The sequence below is a fragment of the Xiphophorus couchianus genome, chromosome 19 (assembly GCF_001444195.1).
Source record: "Xiphophorus couchianus chromosome 19, X_couchianus-1.0, whole genome shotgun sequence".
Lineage (NCBI taxonomy): Eukaryota > Metazoa > Chordata > Actinopteri > Cyprinodontiformes > Poeciliidae > Xiphophorus > Xiphophorus couchianus.
This window is the reverse complement of record NC_040246.1, coordinates 21,650,837-21,674,410: the sequence shown is the minus strand read 5'-3', so window position 1 is coordinate 21,674,410 and position 23,574 is coordinate 21,650,837. Positions and strand designations below refer to the sequence as shown.

General features: G+C 39.6%; 1 long non-coding RNA gene across 1 annotated transcript in view; it reads left to right on the top strand.

The window, feature by feature from the left end:
- The first annotated feature begins 353 nt into the window (after window positions 1–353).
- The window catches only part of LOC114134706 (uncharacterized), a 67,769-nt gene continuing 44,548 nt past the window's right edge, over window positions 354–23,574 (top strand). The window contains exons 1-2 of the long non-coding RNA XR_003593445.1: window positions 354–475; window positions 1,225–1,318. This is a non-coding gene — a long non-coding RNA (uncharacterized LOC114134706). The remainder of the gene's footprint in view (window positions 476–1,224; window positions 1,319–23,574) is intronic.

The following is a 23,574-nucleotide window of genomic DNA, read 5'->3' as shown; positions in this document are numbered from 1 at the left end:
TATTAATATAAGCTTTTCAGTTAATAGTAGACTTTTAAGTTACTGACAGTGTGCATGCTATTATTAGCTAATTAAAGAGTTAACCAAGTTAACCAAGAAGCAAGTTAGCTATGCTGATAGTGATTGACAGCGCTAAGACTCGCCTCCTGGCTCTGAGTGGTTGTTTGTAGATAGCACTGGAAGCACAGGTTATCTGTCTCATAGCAAACTCCAAATATGTAAAAAAAAAACACACACACACACACACACAAAAACACTTTTTTATGTATATAAAAGTATACCTCAACACTGCAAGCGCTTTGTTTTTTCTTTTAATCCTCGGCAGCACCAGTAGGGGGCAGCCTGCACCTTCTGCTTGTGTGTGAGAGTTGGAGAAGCGCGTGAAGTAGAGACAAAAAACACACTACAAGAGAGCCATGCTATGTGAGCAGAGAAACAACACGGACGAAATTATAGAGAAGACGAAGAAAAGAGGGTGTTAAAAGTCCGTCGGTTAGTTTAGTTTACTACATTACCCAAGATGCATCTGTTCATTTTGTGATTCCGTTTCACGTAGTTGAGTGGCTTGTTTTTCTGTGCTACTGTGTGGCTCGGTGGCATGAAAGTGGCATCCGCTGACATCCACCATCAACCTATCTTGGGTCCTTTGTGTACGAACCCTGTGTGCGTTTTTATGATGTAAGTGTGCAGTTTCATGTTCTATATTTGTGTTTGTGTCGGTTGTTGGCCCAGGAGGTGATGGCGTCCTCGTGTTTCTCTGGCTGCCGACAATGCAGGCGTTTAATTACGATAGCGCAAGTTATACTATACTTTACCAGATACATATTGTTATTGTATTAGTATATGAGGGAATTACCATTCATTTCATGTGTTCTGACGGTTTTTGTCATTTGTATGTTTGTTGCATTTACCCGACTGTTCATTTGTAGTGTTGTGGTGCCCTCCAGTGGATTTCTGTGGTGCTGCAGGCCATTTTCGTCCTGTATCTACGTGTATCTGTGTTTTGCTTGCATGGGTATTAATATGTACCTTTATTGTTTTCTGTTTCAGATAACCACACACACACACACACATACACACATACACACACTCTCATATACGAAACATCAATAAACTTTTGAGCTGCACCGTTGGAGTCGCCCTAGTCCTTCTGACCGAGGAAGAGTCGATTGACGAGAGATCTGGATTTAGCGCCTGTTTAGACGCAAACAGTCTTCTACAGAGGGAATAAAGTTTATGAAAACTAAAGCTGTTGGTGAAGATCGGCGAGTGAACCGTGGACATTAACGGAGCTGAATAAGAGTTTGCTTACTGTCCGGTGAGTGATATCAGTTATTGTGTTATTGTTAGCCGTTAGCTTATTGTGAAGCTAACGGCTAATACTGTTGGTTAGCAAAATGACTTATGTTCATAAACATTGCGCTGCTGTGTGAAGTTTTCTTTGTATGTGGATTGTTTTGGAGAGGTAAACTCTAATAAGTAATATGAATGGCCATGCGAAACAAATAGCAGGAATAAAAATGTCTTCATACATTTTCTAGATATTTAGTTTACAAGTTGGAGAAATTAGTCACCAAATCATGCTAAATAGATTTTACGTACATATTTCAATAGAATACTTCATTCTTTTCCTGAAATGATTTTAAAATTTACAATTTAGTTGAATTTGGAACATTTCTTCAAGAAAATATTACTTAACCAAATGTGGCAAAAGTATTTCAGCCATGACTCTTTACTAATTTTAAAGGAAACAAACTGCTTTTAGGTGACAAATACGGACTAAATCTCAAACGTGATGGCAAAATCAATGAAATGTTAAATTTTTCAAACCAAAAACAACAAAAACCAAGTTGCTATGAAAGAGCATATGAGAAAAAAGCTAGACTGAGCTGAAGGGAAGGCTTTCAGGGTGCTGAGAAAGTTTATGAGCAAAATCACCTGTTTAAATCTGTCATGATGGCCTCTCTGAGGTCACATCAAGGCGTTGTTGACCGCACAAGTACCTGCAGGAGATGGTGACACATGTTTGCACTCTTTGAATGTTTCACACTGGCTTTCCAGACATTCACTCACTTACAGATACTGACAAGCTGCCTTTTCCCCCAAAATAATTGCAGGCCACCCCTGGCTGTCAGGCCATGTCAGCGTCTTGTTAGCGCCTGCGTTGGTTCTGTCTTAGCTAGTAGCATCAGGAAAGGTCAGAGTGGCGTTGTCTGCACTGTTGCTCTGCATGGAGACTCCAGAGATATGGCATGCCTGTCTGGCCAAACCTCAGGATGATTTTTCTTCTTCTCTGTTTTTGAAACAAACTCTTCTGAGAGGGCTGATGGTGTGTGGATACAACTTTCAAGCTTTAGAGTCAAAAGGAGATTAACGTTAGTGTAATTGGTTTTAAACTGTTTATAATTACTGGATGTGGTTAAGAAAACGTGCAAAATAGCTAAAACACAGTCAGTGTCTTTGCATCAAGTCTTGCCACAGTTTCACATTACAATGGAGATGTGTACTTTGACTGGGCCACTTTAACACATGAATATGCTTTAATCCAAACTATTCTGTATGGTCAGGGTCAGTATCCTGCTGCAAGGTAAACCTTCACCCCAGTATGAAGTTTTTTGCAGATCAGTGTTCGTCTCCTTGGTAAAGAGAATCTTTCCCACAGCATGATGCTGTCACCACCGTGTGTAACATTTAAGATGGTGTGTTGAAGATGATGTGCATTTTATTATCATTTGACCAGAGAACCTTCTTCCTTACATGGCTTATGGCAAACTGTAAACAAGATTCCTGTTGGTTTTCTTTCACCAAAGCTTTCATGTCACCGAAGGTCAGACCTTTAAAGTGCATGATGGGTAGTTTATGATACATCACATCTCCTCCAAAGCTACCATGAACTTATGAAATGGATTTCAGTGAATGTTCTTCTTGCCAACTCTGTCAGTTTAAGTGGACATACATGTCCTGGTAGGTCAGAACTTTTCCAGAACTTTCTCCCTGACCTGTCTGCTGTGTCATTGGTCTTCATGTTGCTGTTTGTTCACTAATTTTCTCTTGCAAACCTTTGGATTTATGTTGAGATTATATTACGCTCCTGTGGACTCTCTTCGGTTTATTTACAGATGACTTCAAAATTCCACAGGATTTTGTTTTATGATAAAATGCCTGACACACATTTTATATTGGTATTTATAAAAACTCCATGTATTATTTTCCTTGTAGTTTATAGTTACTATACGTTGTACATGAAATCCTGTTAAAATACATTGAACTTTGTAGTAGTGATGTGACAAAAAGTGGAGCTGAATATGTTTTCAAAGCTTGTGTTTATACTGGTGGATGTGAATGGACCTGATCCCTCAGAACAGCCAGAGTAAGTCCCAATTTGAGACCCGGCTGTATTTCTCAACCTGCCACGCACCCCCGTCTTGTTTCCCCCTTCAAAGACCTGACTGTTGCTCCGATGAGCAGCCTCGGAAAGTGTTTGAGGTTTTCAAATCCTATTCAGATTGGAGAGAGGATGAAAGATGACAGGTGGAGAGGCACAAACAGGAAGCCGTGCTGATGCCCTGTCTGCCAAACTCCTCTGATACATCTCCAAACTCTGATCTGAATGAGAAAAAGAAAAGCTAGACCCAATTTATTGCACTCTGCTGCCAGCCTTTCATTTTTGTGACTGGCGCCAGGGCGCTTATCAACTGCAGAACTATTAGCCGTATCAAATCAATGTGTTCATTGCTCTCTCTTGCCTCCATTGCTTGCATTTTTTCTCTCTCTCTCCCACCTCCCATCACTCCTTCTCCCTCCCCTCCTCTCTGCCAGACAGGTCAGATATTAGAAACCTGTATTATCAGGTCCTCCCAGGATGCTGGTGGAAAAGTTGATTTGCAACGCCGATTGAATCTAGTTATCCTTCATCCCTTCCCAAGCCCCCAGCCAGCTGCCCCAGCACACAGGAGCCCAACGGCCTATCTCCACCGAAGTGCCACCGAATAAAAAAAATATCCATTTACAGAAGAAGGGGGAGGGGAAGAGGAACAGAGAGGAGTGAAACTGAAAAGCAAACAGTGACAAAGTGTCACCCAAACGTCACAGATTTGCAGAGCTCAGGGGAGGGGGCCCCGGCTCCAGCCCCCACACCCTTTGTAAACCGTTATCCACCAGCATTATACGGCCATTTATCAGTCCACAAACAAAACATGCCACACCGGCACACACATCCACAGGCTATGGAGCGCAAACCATTCACAGCAGTAAAACAGTTAGATCCTTAAAGGGAGGCGAGCAGAGCAGAGGCCACACAGGACATTCATTAAACTACTGGAACCTGCACTAATTGAACCCAGCTGGCGATAAAGGAAAATGGGCTTAAGGAATATTTATCTGTTGACTGGGCTTCTATGAGTGGCCAGCAGCAGCACAAAGAGAGCCATTATGGCTTTATCTTCTCAAATAGAAGGGAAAGTGAGTCTTGGCTGCAGACTGCAGCGACAACAGTAGCTGCAGAAGAGCCAAAGAGAAGGGGATGAAAAGAGCGAGGCGACCGATAAGGAGAGTAGGAGCTGGTGGACGAGTAAAGGGAGAGATAGGTGGAGCGGGTGGAGAGGGGGAGTAGCAAACAGAAGAAACACCTTCATCAGAAGGTAAAGGCTGAATGTGTCTGTCACATTCTGGCAGTTTGGCTCCTCCATCTGGAAATGCAATTACTGAACACTGAATCAACTCTGATGGCAACTCAAGAGGCTAATTTCATTCTGAATTGAAGAGACAAACGGCATGTGTGTGGCAGGTGTCCTCACTATCAGACCAATGCTGGCTGTAAAAGTGACTGTGGGGGAAACAAGATCTTCCAGGATTAAGACGCTATGATGTTCATCATCAAGAGAGTCTCGCTTGGAAAATACTTGTTTCTGTTTCAGTTTTGGCTATCGTTACAGGCGATTGATACGCTTATTTTGGCATCAGAGAGGAAGAAGTTATTGGTTGTTTGACAGAGTCGGCTTGTAAAGACTGCATGTTGGGTTTGCTGCCAGCACTGTAGAAACCTTCAGTCCAGTCAAGTTTATTTATATAGCACAACAACAAGGCAGTTCAAAGTGCTTTACTCCATAAAAACATAACACAGTAGCTAATTATGAAACAAGCTATAAACATTTTGTAAAATGACATTATCAAAATCATCAAACAAATATACATCAAATATGTTGATCAAGGTTCCAGTTACTATCAATCAAAGGCAACACTAAAACAGGTGGGTTTAATGCTTGATTTAAATGAACTCAGTGTTTCAGCAGGTTTGCTGTTTTGGAGTTGGTTCTAGATTTGTGGGGCATAGAAACTGAATGCTGCGTCTCTTCAAAAGCCTGGAAAAGTATGGAAAACATCAAAATCCAGCATGGAATCCATTTCTTATTCCATCATCTAAAGTATAAAAATCTGAATTTCTGAAAAATAAATGACAAAAGGCCATTTTACTCTCGTTTTGCCCCTGGATTTTTCTACTTCTGGGTTTTAATTTGAGCACAAAGTTCTTGAGGTGTCTTAGGTTTTTGATGCCATGCATATTGTAGCATTGGAATTCTGTATGATTTTTTTATTTTAAATTAGGATATTGTTGATCTAAAACCTTTTAGAAGATCTGTACATAATCCAACCAAAAATGAATAGATTTTAGCTGCTCTAAGTTTCAGTTGATGCAAAATAAACAAATACATAGTAAAATTTACAATGTGGGCAGCTTTAATACTGTGATTGACAGAAAAACAGGCTATGATATTAATTAAGGCAGTGAATTTTTACCCAGTAATGAAAAAGCAAATAAATAGTTTCATTAGTCCATATTTTCTGTAACAGAACTGAAGGGCTTCCAGAGCCGTTTTCTTTGCTCAGATCCAGACAGGCAGCTGTGAACACAAAAGTAGATTTCATTCTGCCACACATCTGTTTGTCAGACAGCCTTCGGTTTAGTTTTGTCCTTTGAATTGAATCTCAAACGTAGCTGCTGCCTTTAACAAATTGCTCCTACATAGGATTTGAATTATTGGCACGGGTGAAGCTGCAATTAAAACCCCCTAAAACAAACTGCATCACTCCCAGCTTGTCTGGGGGTTCTGGCAGATGCTTTCTGACATCCGAGCCAAATGACGTTTGACTGTTTGGCTTTGGAAACTTTTAATGGAGTTCATTCTGCAATGCGCCTGGCAGGGGGAGCCGGCTGAACTCTGGCTTCGGCGTATTGATCTTCCCCAATGTGTTTAAGGGTTGAGGTCACCAGAATTGCCTCAGCAGCTGTAAGGAGGTCAATAAAGTCAATAAAGTAAATGAGGTAATTCTGCTATAAAACATCAGACGATGGTCAATTTCCATTTTAGTAAGCTTTATGTATGTGACAGACATATGTCAGCATGTCAGGCTGTCACATGCTGCTGTTGGACAAAAGGAGAGATTGAATTTGGTCGTGGTGACAAAATGTTTACCCACAGAGGCATTTCTGTGTGAACAAATCAGCTTTTGTCACATCCAAAGATAAATTACTCCTCTGTCCAGATAGAAGATTAATGGAAGCTAACCATAAACTAAACCAGCTCTGGAGAGATAAGGGTCAGAAAGATTGATATAACTCTGGTTTGTTTTCCTAAAACTAAAGATTTAGATGGACAAATATCAGTATATACATAAGATAAGAGTATTTGCATAAGATATATGAAATTCCAAGCACTTTGCATGTCTGGGGGCTTCCATTATTGGCTCATCTTCTTTCCAAAATAACTCAAACTCACTGAGATTGGATGGACAGCAAGTCCTGCCACAGATTCCCAATTGAGTTTAGGTCAGAACTTTGACAAGGCCATTTTAATACATATGAATCTGCTGTAGTCAATCAATAAATCAAACTTCATTTGCAAAATACTATTCATATTGACAAAGGTTGAAAACAGATGGAACTCCACACAAAACCCACTGGGAAACCTTATTAAACTGAAGAAACATTTCCAAACGTAGACAGAAGAATATAAAATAGGTGAATAAATCCAATGTGTTGGAGACAATTATTAAAAATAGACATTTACCATTTTTAGTACAAATAACAAAGATAATCTATGTTACAAATGTTTGTGATAAAACTTGAATGAGATGGAAAAGGAACACAAACTCACACAATGCTGTGAAAAAGTAACACTTTTTTTTCTAGAATTACTTTATTGCCTGGTCACAAATAAACTGAGATTAGTCAGGTTTTCTAAAAAGATGAGTTTAGATTTTGTCACATCCAGACCCGTTTACTGCCAAACCTCCAGGAAGAAGAAAATAAAACTTAAATAGAACATTTTTGACAGCATGAAGTTGGCTAAAAGACCTGCCTTCACTAGAGCACAATGGTGATATGCAGCAAAACAATTCTCTATTATGATGTAAAAGATTAATTGCCAGTCATCATTTTTACATGGGCTCATAGTTATTTTTTAATTACATGTAATCATCATTCGATATTTAAAATTTGTTTGATTATCTGAATCATTTAGGTAAACATAAAATAAAACAATAAAGAAAACTGAAAATGTATTTAAAAAGTTGTTTGACAGCTTAGCAATCATTACAGTGATTAGCATTACTTGATTGTGTCTAAATAAATACTGTAACGTGATAGTTAATAAAACACAGAATAACTAATTCAGGGAATCAGAGTAAAGAGGAATGAATACGAACTCTCCCGATTGTATTTGTAAAAATTGTAGAAACCACGTCTGATTTCCTTTTCATTTAATAATTGTGTACCACTTTCTGTTATAACCTGATAATCCAGTGAAATACATGAAAGTTTGTTGCAATGTGACAATATTAACAGTAGAATGGGGTAGAGTCCCTTTGCAGGACAATGTAGGTAGTAACTAATGGATCCTCTGCTGCAGACCAGTAGGGACATGAGAATATGACTGCATTTACATGAATTAGCCTCAAGTGGCCACTTTTTTCAAACTCTCCATCTTAACTTTCTAATATATCTTCTTTGTTTAATATTGTACATCTCAAGCCTTCGATAAAGCCCTCTTACAACCACGGAGGTAATTATGAGGCTGTTTTTTTTACTTGCTTGTGTGAGCGAATTGAACCAGTGTAAAATCAGTAGAGTGTCGCTGGGCCATCTGATTCCCTGAATAAAATGAATGAATGCTTAAACAGCAAGCTTTTATTGTGCAGCTCGTCCTGTAGAGAGCTGAACGTTGATAGTGTTGTACTCCATACAGCAGTTTAAAGCTTAAAACTGCCTACAGTGAAGAATCAACACTCCGTGTAACAACATTCAATTATTTATTTTTCCAGAAGCCCAAAAGTCTCAGTTTTACCCTGTAGAAAAAAAAAAAAAAAAAACGTCTGACTGCATCATCAATTCTCCGCTCTGAGGTAATCCTCAAAATATAATTTGTTCTTCATACGACGAGGTTTGAAATAAAGGGCAAGAACTCGCTGGAGGGAATCAAATACAGACACTAGAACTAACAGGAAGCTAAAGGCAATAAAAATAAGTGAAAAGACATCAAAGCAAATTATTACTCAAGGTATAAAGCGTGATTTTTTTTTTATAAACCTTAGCATATAATGATTTTAATAGAGAAGACCATTACTACTGTTGACTTTTTTTAAAATATAAGGGCAACTATGGAGAGATGGTACTTTTGTATGTGCCTGCACTTCTGGGATGAAGTGATGAGATGATCTGTTTTATATCTGCCACAGCTCACTCTCTGAAGACAGTTTTTGAGTGAAATTAAAAAGAAATGACTGTTTTAGTGGAGCCCAGTTTTTTCTGCTTCTTGCTGCGTCGACTCAGAGCTAAACTCAACACTTAGTTTTTAGAGAAAGAGCAAAGGAGGGCTTGATCGAAGCATGGGGATGGTCAGAGGGGCAAACAGAAATATCAAGCACCTGAAAAGCACCTAAGACAGACAGACGGACATCAGACCAGGCATTCTGAGATGGAGAGCTTGGTAGAACCTATTGCTTGATACCACAGGGGAAATAAAGGGTCTAAAATAGGCATGTGGGCAGGAAATGGATTTTATAGGAGAACTAATCAAGGGGGCAGTTTTAGTGGGGCACAATTTAGATTTTGATTGGATTCCTACTGACGGTGGGGTTATCAATGTGTCTCTAACCAGGAGGTGTAATTTGATCTTTGATGTCCACATGGTGGTCTTGATGTATGTCTTGCAGGATGGGTAGTGACTCCTGTGTGTGTGTTTCGTTACAGTGCGTGTATGGATTTGTGTGTGTGCTCCCTGTGTTTGGTTAAATGTCAAGCAGGGATGTTTACATTATTAGCGCCTGTTTTTCAAGCTGCTGTCGTCTCAGCAGGCTGAATATCTCCGATGATCATTAGAGTTAAACGAGTGAGACAATTAAACTGGAAAACTGGGAACCTACTGCTGGCATTTCAAACTTCATCCTCAACTTCAACTCTTCCGAGGTTTGTATTGGAAGATTTTTGCAAGCTTGTACAGACTGGATGGAAAGCATCAGTAAGAAATAGTTTACAGTCTTCTTAGACATTTCCAATTGGATTTAGATTTGGACTTTGACTGGGCTATTCTGGCACATGAATATGCTTTGGTCTAAACTATTCCATCGTAGTTCTGGCTGTACTGGAAGTGAACCAGTACAGCCAGTACAGTACTGGGGTAGAAGTGAACCTCTACCCCAGTTCCAACTCTTCTGCAGGATCTTCTGCAGTCCTCTGCAGGTTTTCGTCAAGGTTTGCTCTTCATTTAACCCTGTATTTATCTACTCTGACCAGCTTCTATGCCCCTGCTGAAGGAACACATAGCCACAGCATGTCTCTCAATGGCCGAGAGTACAGACCCTCTGTTCGAACCAAAGCGTAGAACGATTTAGTTTCTACCAAGCACCGTCAGTGCAGAAACAGTCCAGAAGTGACCAGGATGAAATGATGAAATGAGAAATTTTGCTCAGTAGGACAAATCAGAATTACGTAGAAAGGGAATGGCCAAGCTACAATCTTCCATAACGGGCATATTTTAATTACAGTCCCTGAGTTCTGTGTCTCTGCAGCTCCTTCAGAGTTACCATGGAGCTGCTGCCTGATTCTCTAATTGATTGTCTTTTTCCTCATATTGTCTTTTTCAGTGGACTTCCATATCTTCATAGGTCTGAAGTTCCTCCGTTGTCTTTCCATCTTCAGGTGATACATTGAGCAAAACCCTGTGGGATCTTTGGGATATTGTTACGTCACCTAAACCTAGTTCAAACTTTTTCAAAACAGTATAAAATATTTGAGTATTATGCTAGAGTGTAAGTGAATGACTTGTTCAGAAAAGTCTCATATAAATTATCCACCCTGATGCTCAGTTAGAGTTTTTGTAATTAGAAATTCCTTGTGAGTAAGGTAGCCTAATTATTCCACACTCCTTCAGTAGCCCTGACATACCCATCATGGTTGAATGCAGCTGTGGAAAACCAGCCAAGCTTTTACAACTACCAATTCAGACCAGTGTAAGGAATGAGTGTGCAATTAGAAAATAATGTAAAGCACATCTGTGAACAGTGTGCACCAAGTGGACTTCCATTTGAATATTGGCCTCCATCTTTCTCTTCTCTGTTCTGTCCATTCTGCCAGGTGTCATGGAAAGAGTTTTTTAATCAAATAGGACATCTGGTGCGCTGACTGGCAAAGTCTGGACACAATTTAGTTTGTAATGAGGTTGGCATGCGAACAGCATTAAGTGAGACTCTGTCCAAAGAAGTGCTCTTAACTAGAAAGTCAGTGTGTCAGTCTGTTTAAAGGTGAGTCTAGATTTTAATCTGATGCAAGTGTCACAAATAATAACAGCTGGAGGAGCGAAGTGTTAAAAGGAAATGATGCTCGTTGATGTCTTTGTGGCCTGTTTGTGCTAACATTTTTCTTTGACACTGAAAAATACTTTTAATATCCTGTTTTGGTGAGATGAAGAGCAGAGCCCTCTTTTGAACATGTAACTCTAATCCCGTTTATGTAGCAGCCAACACAAAGCAGAGCCAAAATATCATCAAAACCAGGCAGCTTTGATGCCTGGGCCAAGACTTTAAAGACAGAGGAATGTGGAAGTGTTTGCTAGTGCCAGGTGTACACCGAAGAGTAATTAGGCCTGACTCAACTTATAATGCAGCATATAAAATATGATGTTGTTTATTAACAGCACTTTCTAAGTCTGATGGGCTGAGAATTAGGATTCCTGTGCTGCTTTCCAGAGAACCAAAAAGGGTTTGGATTAAGAGTTTTTTTTCCTCTCACATTTACAAAAATTCTTTCATCCATCCATCTGTCCATCCATCCGTCCATCCATCCACTTACCCACCCACCTTTCATTCCATCCTTCCTTCTGTTTGTCCATCTATCCATGCTTCCTGTGGTCCATCTATTCATCCAGCCTTGTGTTCATCCATCCGTCCATCTTCCTAAGCAATTTATAAAAATTCTAAAAAGTGGAAATTTAAGACTGAAATGTTTTGGCACTAAAATGTGTAGAAACATTAACTATTGCAGATACTGTGTGACTTTGAGAATCACTAATCTTCTAAACTCACTCACACATTAAAGCCGTTGCATTTGAGCAATCTGTAAAAAGTGTTACATAGACGACAACAATTCAAATAAACTGTATTACATTTTCACAGTGAGTGTTACATCTGACCTAAGATGTTGTTTTTTAAGGTTTGACAACCCATTCAGCATCTACACACTTCTATGCAACTATTATCACATGTTGGGTGTTTGTGAGATTAAAGGCACTTCATTGCAACATGGGATGTTTGCATGTGAATGGAAGCCATACAGGGACTGTCACATCACTTATCTTTTGTGTGAAACTGTAGAGTTCCTCTTGTCAGCTGCAAATAAGCCCATTGTATCCTGCTGATAAAAGGCAATCAAACAAAGTATATAATTGTGAAGTCAAGCATTAATTGCCTGCATAACTACCGCCTAATGCCAGAATAATTAAGAATGTCTCTTACTGGGGACTGGCAATGCAATTATCACCTTGATAGCGGCGCTATACAAAGATATTCAAAGGAGGGAGACAGAAAACGAGGGAGAAGCAAATAACTAAAAGGGAAGAGGGTAAGACAATTAGAACATGGCTGAGAGGGGAATGAAGCAAGCCTCGGGGCTTTTTCCAGCAAGGTTGCCATGCCTACACTTAATTTGCATCTGTATAATGTCAAAAAAAATTAGAACAGTACAATATACTGAATTGCAAAGACCATTGGAAAATCAAATTTGCAGAATTTCGTGGCGTAATGTTTCAGGTTTCTGATCAAGCTCCTGATGTTCAGGGAGAGTGGAAGGAACATTTTTTTCAGATTAAAAAGAAACGTAACACGAAAAACGATTGTAATCACAATATTTAACAATAATATTGGAATGTGCAGTGTTTTCCTATTATCAAGCAGTTTGTAATGCTTCTAGATGAGCAATGTATAAAACCTGTGCAGACCTTACATAACAATCATGGGGTTAATATCTGCAGGAATCTGCTGTTTCTGCCCGAGCCGTCGCTGATTTAATGCAAACTCCGACAAATATTCAGACTAAGCAGGTGTCAAAGAATGCCATGCTTCATTTGCCTTCACTTCAGACATCCCCTTTAACCTTCATCACTCTGACACGAGGCATTGCAATGACAGCCAAAATGCCTGTAGCATAATCTGATTTGCAGAAAGTCCCATTTTTAACTGTTACATTACAGATACCACAATTTGTAATGCAAAGTGCAATGCACACAATAGTGGACAAAGTCATCTTGGAAAAGAGGCCAATGTTCAATTCTCTTTTTGCATTATTAAATGTGCAGATCAGATGAAATATTCAACAGATGATATGCTGCTTTAATATTCATAGAAATGAACTTTATATCAGAGAACACATTTTTATGGGAAGTAGACCGGGGGCCACTGATTAAATTTCATTGTTTGATCACTATGCAAGGACATTATTGGCCAGCCGCTGCCTGGCTTTTAGCAAACATTTAGGGAATGTCTCCGAGGCTGGGTCTGCTCAGCAGGGCACGCCACAAGTTTATGATACCAAGATCTGCTTCAGAAATGGAAATGGTCATTTCATAATTCAGCTCCTCCAACATTTTACATGAATATAAAAGCGTGTAAAATATATAACAATATATCTTAAAAAAAACAAAAACCCTGATAAATATTCATGTATTTACAGGCAGAGACATCACCTAAGGCAATTATGATTCTGTAAATATGAATAAATCAGATAGGTCCCTGTAGTGCAGTTTCTATACTTATGCATGCTAAACCTGCTCCTGTGTTGTTTCGCTTTACTTTGTTGTTTTGTGTTTACTTAAGAGTGTTAAAGAGTTAATGAAGTTTAAATAAGAAACAAACACAAGTTCCATCATGCAACTATCTGGAGAGACCCTTCAAACAAAGGCAGTGTTCACAGTCGAGATGCAAATCCGAGTAACTGTTAACCTGAAGATTTATTAATATTTTGTAGAAAATCAGTTTTTGATATTGACAACTTCAGGATGAACTGGCTGCAGGAGCTTATTTTATGGTTTCTAATCTTTAGTTCATTCAGTAATTTTTCAATGAGATTCAAACCCCTGATTGACCAGGTGGTTCTAGCAGCTTTGTTTTCTTATTGTCATCTAAATACGTCCAAATACATTCATTAAAATTTGGTCTCATCTGACCAGACTGTATTCTCCCAGCATTTTACTGGATTTACTAAATGTCCTGCAGCAACATTTAAATGAGCTTCAACATGATTTTTCTTCAGCAGTGGAGACTTGTACAGTAAATGGGCAGAAAGGCCATTGAGTTAAAGTTCATTCTTATTGTTTTTCTGGAATAACTCAACCCTTTGATTCACTTCCAGATCGTTTTATGCTTTTGTCATAAATCTACTTGAGTTTAGGCCTGTCACAATAAACAATAAACCAATTAATCGCACGATTAATGAAAATTATTGACCTCATTTCAATTTATCGGCTTTATTGTTCCTTTCTGCCTTTTTGTCTTTTTGTCTGACACTAGCCACATGCAATGCATGTGGCTAGTGTCAGCGTAAAGTCCTGAATGAATGAATAACCTCATCATTATAACCTATAAATGTTAGGTTAATAATGAACAGCTGAAAGTTACCGGAATCAACTGCGGTAGCAATTTCACTCCAACTCCTTTCCTTGTCATTTCTGTGGATATTATTTGTGTGACATGTTGAATAAACATTAGTAATCATCTCGATGTCCACTGGACTTTGGGATTCCCCTCCATGCTCTCCCCTCAGAAAGCACAGAGGGGAATCCGCCCTTTCTGATTGGCTACTTGTCACATTCAACAGGCTGCTTTTTGGCTCCCAGTCAGGGAAAACCCCACACGCTGCAGCATCAACTGACCAAGACAATCCAACTTGTTGCAATTTAGATCGGAGCGGCCACAAGGCTCTACCGACTGGACCAGATCAGTCGTAACACACTACAGGATGATTGGTTACGATTATCGCAAGCGACAATCTTAGAAAGTGGGACGTTCTAAGATTGTCATAAGGGGAAAATCGGGGCAAAAAAATGTGTAGTGTGAACTGGGCTCAAGGGAGGAGTAAACTATTGCGTCAGGTAGTCGGATTTTATTTCCACTTTGGTTTTATGTTTTTTAGTTTTTATTCAAGTGCATTTTTTTTTTACTAGGGACTGGAAGTCCATTTTATTTTGTTTACCAATTCCAAAGTGCATCTATTTTTGGCAAGATATTGCTTGCATTATTATGTCATTACCATTACATTAGTTCAAAACGGTCTTCAAACTATATTATCGTTTATCGCAATAATTTTTGAGACAATTAATCGCTCAGCAAAATTTGTTATCATGTCAGGACTACATGAGTTGCACCTGCTTGTGGCTGATCTGGGATGTTTTTCTCCCACTAGAACCGAGTTGGGCCTTTTGGGTCAGACGTTTAGAAAAGGATGTGTAACCTGTACCATAATGTTTTGTCACACTAAAGTTGCAAAGGTCTTGAGAGAGCTATTTGTTTTCATTCACAAGATTCTTTACAGTATGTGTGATATGTTGGTAATGAGAAACTTTTTCACAGGCCATCAGTTTTTTGTATATTACTGAGGGGGAAGGATGGTGTTCTAAACATTGAAAGCTTTTCAGCTGTTAAAGCTTTTCAGCTTCTTTTCTTCACATGTTCAAAGCTTAGTGGAAATGGTTTCTTTTTCATTTTATAGTTTTGTTTTGTATTTCTTTGAATGGCTCGATTACTTTAATGTCAACAATACAATTAAAAATATATTTAGGATGTCTTCAATGCTTTTTTTCCCTCCTGTATATCTTCTGTTAACACATTTAAAAAGTTTCACATTCTTCCTGATCAAAGAAGCAGGATGTGAGTTCATGGTGCGATTCTTAATCAGGTGGCATTATCCAGGGTCACAGAGACTGCCAGAGTTCATGTCTGCTTTGAAGGGATGTGAAACTCTACTCACAGTTTTCCAAAAGTTAATTGGATTATGTCTCAAAGAGAAACCGTCAGACCATCGGTTGTGGCCTGGACTGCAGCTTAAAATGCTGCAGAAACCGAGGCGGACGCAGCACAGATTAGATGAAGTAAGATGAGGCCAGGTGTCGTGCTGATTGCAGGAAAATTGAGACCTTGGCTGATATGAGTCTTAATTCCCAACTCACCGTGCCTCAACCACTCATTTGCTTTTCAGCCACAGACTCCTCTGATCTTTCCCCTCCTCTTTTAACTTCCTTTCTCTTAAGCAAAGGTAACCCGAGCTGCCTTCCCTTGACCCCTCTTTTCCATGCAGAGCTAATCAGCCCCACCTGCAGCTCCCCAGTGTTCTGTTAGCTTCAGGCTCAGCTAGCAACAGCTGATCCTAAAGAGAACCCCAAGGGGCAAGCACTGGGGGCCAGCCACCCAATGCACTCAGACTGAAAATCAGGCAGGGAGATTTTCCTACCGATGGTTCATTGAACCCTGAGCAGAATCACCAAGGAGCCGTATGTAGGGAAAGAGACGGTGCTGCATGTTTGTGCATGCGCACCTGGAAATAAACTGGTCTTTGCTCAATTGAGATTTCATTGTGAAAAAGCATTATGAAGCCCTCGTTCACTTAAAAAATTACATCTGTACACAATCCTGCAAATGATGTAATTAAATGTGAAAAGTTTAAACTCCATCAGAAGTTGCTGGCAGATCTGAAAAGGCGAATGACAATGAACATGGCTCAGTTCCACTGGATCTGTCAGGAGGAATGGATCAGAACTCCAGGAAGTTATTGTTCCAGTTGTTTAAAGGCAAAGTTACCAAATACTGAGGAAATGAATGTAATCTTCTGGTTTTCAAGACATTAAAAAATAAACCCCTGACCTATTCTTTCTCTCATTATTGTAGCATTTAGCAAGTAGAAATAATTTTGGTGTCTGACCTAAAACAAGAAAAGTTTGATTTGATTTAACTCAGCAAGAAAAAAGATGCATGTTTTCTCTCAAGGTGTATGCAAGCTTCTGCTTTCAGCTGTAGCACAGACTTCTTTAATAATTTGTCAGAATAGCAACAAATATTTTTTGCTCAATAACTTGCAGCATTAAATCGTTTCATTATAGCCAAAGGCCAGATGAAATGAAAACATCAGCATGCAGTTTCAGTCCATTATGTGGTGCTAAACATTGATATATGGTTTAATATTTCTATGCATAACAATGGCAAGATATTATTACCTTGAAAGAGGGCAAATAATGTGTGGTGACATGTGAATGATTATATAAACGAGCATAATGAATAAATACAGCCTTGAATACGAGCCACAGAGAAAATGTGTAAACTAACCAAGACCTGCAGGATCTTTGTGTTGATCCTTCTCTTTTCTTATCTTCCACTTGCTCCACCTCTCTTCTTTTCTCTTTGTTTTTCCCTTTCTTTTCCATTTCCGTATACATAAACACAAAGCTATTTCCAATAAAATTTTATGTAGCATTTCAGCGAATGCCGTAATGCTCCACTGGTGAAAGTAAATCGGTTGTTGTTCTTCTTCACTCAGAAAACAAATCTGGTTACTACACTGCCAGAAAACATTAAAATAAAAAATACCTGCAGGATGACATACACGAGTATCAGTAAACTTACTGTTGTAGACGCAATAACAAACCTCAGTTCAGGAAAGTGAATGAGGGTTGTTTGATTTTTTTTTTAGGTGACTACAAAAATAAAATCCTCCTGTTGGCAAAGAAACACTTTTTATGTGTGTAAGGCTTGAGAAGTTTGGGTGATTGGTAAAGCTGCTGTCTTCATGCCTCACCTCACAAATGGGATGAAGTGCCTCCTGCACAGAAATCTGTTGTAAGCTGGTGCAGAACTTGAAATGAAACTCAGATTGTTGCTGAACGTCTCAAAAGAAGGGGCGTCAGTCGGCCTTGTCTTGGGGCAGTTTGTTACTGAATCTACAAGGGAAAAATGTTTCTGTTGGACTAAGAATCAGAAAGTTTTTTGTTGTAACAAACACATGGAGAGTCGACAAAGACAACTTGAAAGCCTCCGACCAAACACCAACTGGAATGAAAGGCAGCAGATAGCGAACATACTGGTATCCACAGCAATTAGAGGAGAAGATTAGTGGGGGTCTCCGCCTGTCCTCTGCTCACGCCTGATCCCACACCTGTTTCTCCTTCCAATCCAAACTGAACCGGGAGAGAGGGGAATGAAAAGCAGGGCTGCTTTTTGTGCTGTGCCATTGCTTTCCCAACATCACCTAATGAGATTAGATGACTCACTAATGAGCTCTGCGGTGGGGAAAGTCAACTGTGACGTGAAGGTCAGAAGTTTCATCACTCCAATGTGTAGTTGGACCCAGCAGTGAGTCACTGATAAAGAAATGGTTTTAAAAGAGCCAAAGTTGTACCTTGTTGGCCAATTGAGACCAAAACCAGCTTGAGCATAAAGGATTGCATGTGAGCAAGAGGCAAAACTTCTTGGTTCTGTGTTCACTATTGAGGGAAGGAGGCGTCACGAGGTCCTGACTGGCCAATCAGAAGGAGACTTAGGACTGTGTGTGACTGTTTCACATTATACACAGTCAAACATTTTTCCTAGGCCACAGTCCTTAAACTAGAGACAAATAACTTTGTGGATAAAACAGTATATGGAAGCTAAAGCTTTCAATCAGCAAAAAACAAAAAAAACAAAACACCACCTTGGAACAAATTGGTACGTATGCAGACAAACTTATTTTTGAGATTTCACACACACAATAAAGCAATAAAAACTCCACATTTTGAAGATTTTGGAATGCCTTCACGATGAGATAAGAGGTTGTTGTGACTCTGGAAGGAAAGCAGTTCTGAAAGGTCAAACCTGGTGTGTTCTCTGTATTGTAAAAGTATACACACATAATGATTTATGACATACATTTTCTGCAGACTCAGATCAAATGTAAGCACATTGTGTTCATTATAGTTCTCTAAGAGGTTGCACAATCTGCTGAGAGAGACCTCAACCTTTTCCAATAATTCCTTCTCTCCGTGCGATCTTTACCCGATGCCCCTTTGGGAGGCAGGGATGGAGCTTTTTTTTGCTGGCACTTTAAATAATGTGCTGACATGAAGTCATGCATGTTTAACAAGAAGGCTGTAAAATAATGAGTTATATTTGCTTTTAAGATCAAGTATTAATCTCCTGCATCCTTTTTTGCCCGTTTTCTCCCGCATGTCATCTAACACAGGTGAAATCCAACTGATTTTCCTTCCAACAAAACAAATTGATGCTGAGAGTAATTTTATTAGCAACAGAGAAAAGCTGCATTGATACGGAGGCATTTCTTCATATGTCAGCATTTCTTTTCTTTTTATTTATTTTACTCTAAAAGGACTTCTTATTAGCCGTAATACCCAGTTAACCGGTGATAAAATTAATTTCACTTCAGCAATATCAGGCAGATAATCAACATGCAATCTGCTTAAGTGCACAAAACTATCATTTTTTGTTAGCGCTGCATATTTGCAGAAGAAATATTGCACGTCGGAGTGGATTAGCACATGGAGGAAGACCTGAGAGCGCCTTGTCACCACTATCTTCTGTAATCTGTTTAATACTGTTTATGTCCATCCAAATTGAAGATGTGGTATGAAATGACGGATGTCGGTCTCATAATTCAGTCATAACAGTCTGAACCCTAAAGGGAACTTCGATGGATGTTCGAGTCCATGATTACTCTGCATGAATAGTGGATCCATTCACCCCTCACCTTTAAAAGCCTCGAAGGCAAGCGCCGTCCTGATGAAAACCCCTCTATCAAGCCCTAACCATCCTTCAGAGAAAACAATAAAGATCAATTGTGCACAAGTGTGTATATGTGTGTGTTAAGCCAGCTCCTGTGCAAGGATGATCTCACTGACCCACAAGCTGAAGGAGAAAGAAAAAGAGAGCGCTTGAGGTGATGACACCTCCACTCACTTAGGGAACTTTGACTTATGAGGTACACTGCATTTAGCCAAGCTAATGCAAGTGAGGGTGGTGCCATTAACCTCAGGAAGAGAGGCAGGTCCAGGCAGTATGATGCATTCAGATTGGCACAGGACAATATTTCACCATGACAGGCATTACCGATGAATAATTAAGTGTTTAATATAATGATCTTGAGCAAGAGAAAGAGAGAGTAAAGAAAGAGAGAAATAAAGAGGAAGGAGAAAATGGTAATTCCACAATTCATTGCCCTTAAAACCTATCTGGCATTATTACCCGGCAGCGTTGCATGGGGGAGAGCGTCTTTGTTGAAACAAATAGGTTTTTGATGGCTCTGCCAGAGAAGTAACGGTTATTAGGTTTGAGAACTCTTTCATGATGGAAGTGGTATCCTGCCGAGCGGAGATCATGAAATTTTAAGTGGGGAATTTACAGCAGAGAGAGTGCAGGACGGTGAGGGGGTCTGGGCCATGCCCGGGGACGCATGTGTTTTGGTGAAGCTTAATGCTAGCTAATGTCGCCGCAAATAAATAGTTAACAAGCCTGAGATAGTTGGGCTTGTTGGAACTGCTGCCTGGCACGCGTCGTTTTCTTCTGCTGATTTAATTTCTTTTACTAAAATAATGTGGGTTTTGAAACGAGGTGGCGAGTCAGATGGGAGATGATGCTGAATTCTGCTTTAACAAAACCGTGTCAATTAGCAAAGCCTGGGAGAGGCGCTACCAGATTCCAGTAACAGGAAGCCAAAAAAGGAGGCTGAGCTGAAGAGAGCCACTCAGAGTCTCAGAACTATTAACTGGGAAATGGAAGAATACATGATGCATGTTTTTTACAAAATAAAAAAGTGTTTTGTGCATTTACATTTCTATCCCCTTCCCTAAATCAGTAGTAGATGCAGTATTAGGTATATGCTTCTCCCACCTTTGCACATTTAGAAACTGGAATTTAATCTGTTCTTCTCTGGAGGTCTTGTCACCGTTTTTCAATCAGGTTTTAGGTTTGGACTTTGATTTGTCTGTTATAACTTTAGTGGCCTCAGTCTCAAGTTTTTGCAGTCAAACAGGTTTTTTTTCCCCAGGATTGTCCAGTTTTATCATCATTTAATCAACTCTGACCAGCTGAAGGAAAGAAATGTGAATACATTTTGCAATAAAATTCAAGAAATAAAAATCATCTCGACAGTGGTGGGCACACTCCCGCTAATCTGCTACGTTTTTTTGTTTAGTGCTTTTGCTAACTTTGAAAACATTTAGCTGACTTAGCTTCCCCTAAGTAAGTTTTTCCGCTTTTTACGTTAATTTACTTTGCCGTTTTGTTAACTTTCAGTTGAATAAGGTTTATCTGTGTTGAAGTTTCGGTTATCAACTGTTAAGAATTCTTCAAGTAGTTAGCCGTTTATGTTCATGCTCTTAATTTGAAGTTGGGGAAGAATGTTTATGTAGCGGTTCCATTTCCTCTACTATTTTTCCTCCAATATTTAAAACAAAGAACAAAATAAAACAATGACAGCAGAGAACAAGGTTTAAACACCAATACTATATCTAAAGGGACTGTAGAACTTTATCGTTAGCTGAACTAATGTTTATAATCAGCCCATTGCCTTAAAGTTAGCAGAACTAACTTTTTAGTTACCGTTGTACACCACTGCTTTTGAGGGATGTTGTAATTTATTGAAAAGCACCAAAAAAACATCTGAGCTCGTTCTGCCAATCAGCGATGTCCTGAAGAAAGGCAGGAACTGCACTGAAACATCGTCATTTCACAGTCAAACCACGTTTTCTGAATATATCCTTCATGTCCAACAGAGACCCAGTCTCTCTCCTCACACCCATGACCTTTGACATCATATATATGTTGTGTTTGTTGCTTGTATGACAGATTCCCATGCATATTCATACCTGCATATGGCCCAGCAGAATGAAGTCTGTCTACTTGCTGCAGACTCTGCAGAGCGCACCAGGCAGTTCATTACTGGCTCTTCTCTGCCGAGTCCAGTGAAATCCCAGGGAACTTGTCCGTGTGTCTGGGAAGGCCTGATGTTGGTGGAATCATTTTCAGTAGCGTACGTGTCTGCGTGGGAGGACGACTCATCAGCTTGAGTTTTGTTGTGGGTTGCAGAAAAGGAGTAGAGTTGTGTTGAGGACTGTGAGCGTTTGTAGTGGAAAGGATGGCGGCTTTGGGCCATGTAAACTGTTGGGGGGTGGTGCATGTCTGCATTTATGCACGCAGCCGTGTTGTTGAGTGGTGTGTGGGAGTGTGTCTGTGCGTGTTGTGTGGCACACTCACAGGCTTCTGTTGTTTGTGAGGTGAGAAGAGAGAAAAGTCCCTTAGCATGCCTCCACCTCCTCTTGCTCCATCTGCCCATTTTGCTCGGTTCTCCATAAATTAAAAACGCTCTACATCTGCTTTGGGGTACATTGTTAGTTGTGTGCATTTGGTGGTTCCTCTGTTTATGAAAAATTAAACACTTTCCTGCATTTGATTATCCTCCCCTCCTTCTCCCAAATCCCCTCTGCTGCATGACAGAGACCAACGCTTCACCCCTCCATGTTGAGAGGAAGCCCTGCAGAAGAAAACTGTTTAAATGTAAAAAAAAAAAAATATATATATATATATATACAGACTTAACATATGTTCATGGTTATGGTGAACAAATGTGTAGAGGCTGGAAATGTCACTCAATAGTGGAAAGATGGTTTGCTTTTCCGGCAGGAAATAAACCAAAACAAAATATGGTTTGGCAAACAAACTAAATGATAAAATATGATAATCAAATGTCTGTTTTCACATTTTATCCTTACAGATTTTTCTAAATGTCTTCAGACATCCACACAGAATTTATTTGTTTATTGCCAAAAACTTATTCACACACTATTGCTAGATATTTAACTGAACACCACAAACTGGGCCAAAACGAAGCGCAGGCTGCTCTTAGCGCCACCAGCCTATGGTTGGAGTAATGAGTGTAATCAGAGGTTATGGTCACAGTGTTGTGCTGTACAGAACAGCCAGGTCACTGGGGAGGCCCTGTGTTTGTCTTTGACGTTAGCATGCAGGGCTTCGGGGCAGTCATATCTGGCCATGGTTTGGTAACCGTGGGCCTTGCAGCAGAACAGGTGCTGTGGGCCGACGGGGCCATCAATCTCACACCGGCCCGTCTCTGTAGGATTCAGGGTTAATTATCATCAAATAAGTCATTAAGGAGAGAGATGGAGGCAAACCGTGTGAGGGGCTGCTAACCTTGGCAGGAGCGGCACATGTGGTTGGTTGACTTAACTTTCTGTTTGATTGTGTTGCTATGGTGACTGATTAAAAAAGCCAATGACAGCAGCGTCAGGACAACTAACAAAAATCAATCAAAATATTTAGTCCTGTTTTTTGTCTTAGTGTTTCATGATTTGATAATAATCATAATTATTATAAAATGCTGTTACTGTTAACATACTTTTATTTCAGACCTAATTTCACCCAGTTTAGTTGAAATTTTTGTTATATTTGCAAAATTATCATGCATATATTATTAGCATTAGGGATACTTCTACTTTTCAAATAAAATGTGGATGAATTGAATTTTAATCTATATTTTTCTCTTAGTTCATACAATCCCAGGTGATTGACATGGTTTCTTAGGGGCGTTACAGTGGATCCCCCAGCCCCGTACACACGAGTCAGACAAGCGATTGTGAATAGCTAAAATCCACAAATACTTCAGAATCCGTATTTAAATACTTCAAACATACATTAATATGCCAAGTTAGCCCTACTGCAGAAGCTAACAGTCTTCCTGATGTGTGTTCTTGGGGATTCAGCCAATCAGTGGCAAAGGACGCTAATGTTGCTCCTGGATTGGCTGCTTTGCTAGCGTCAGCCAAGTAGCATTGCATTTACGTATTTCAAATTGCCAAATTGCATTTTCTTTTGAATTTTTTGGATTTACTTCCTGAAGAACAAATCATCCATGAACAGGTCGATTTTCCATAAATAATTTGGAATTTTGTTCCATAGAAAACCCACAAACACTGAACTGTTTTGTTCCGCTATGTTAGCTATTTTTGTGTATATGTTCAAAAAAAAATGTTATGTCAT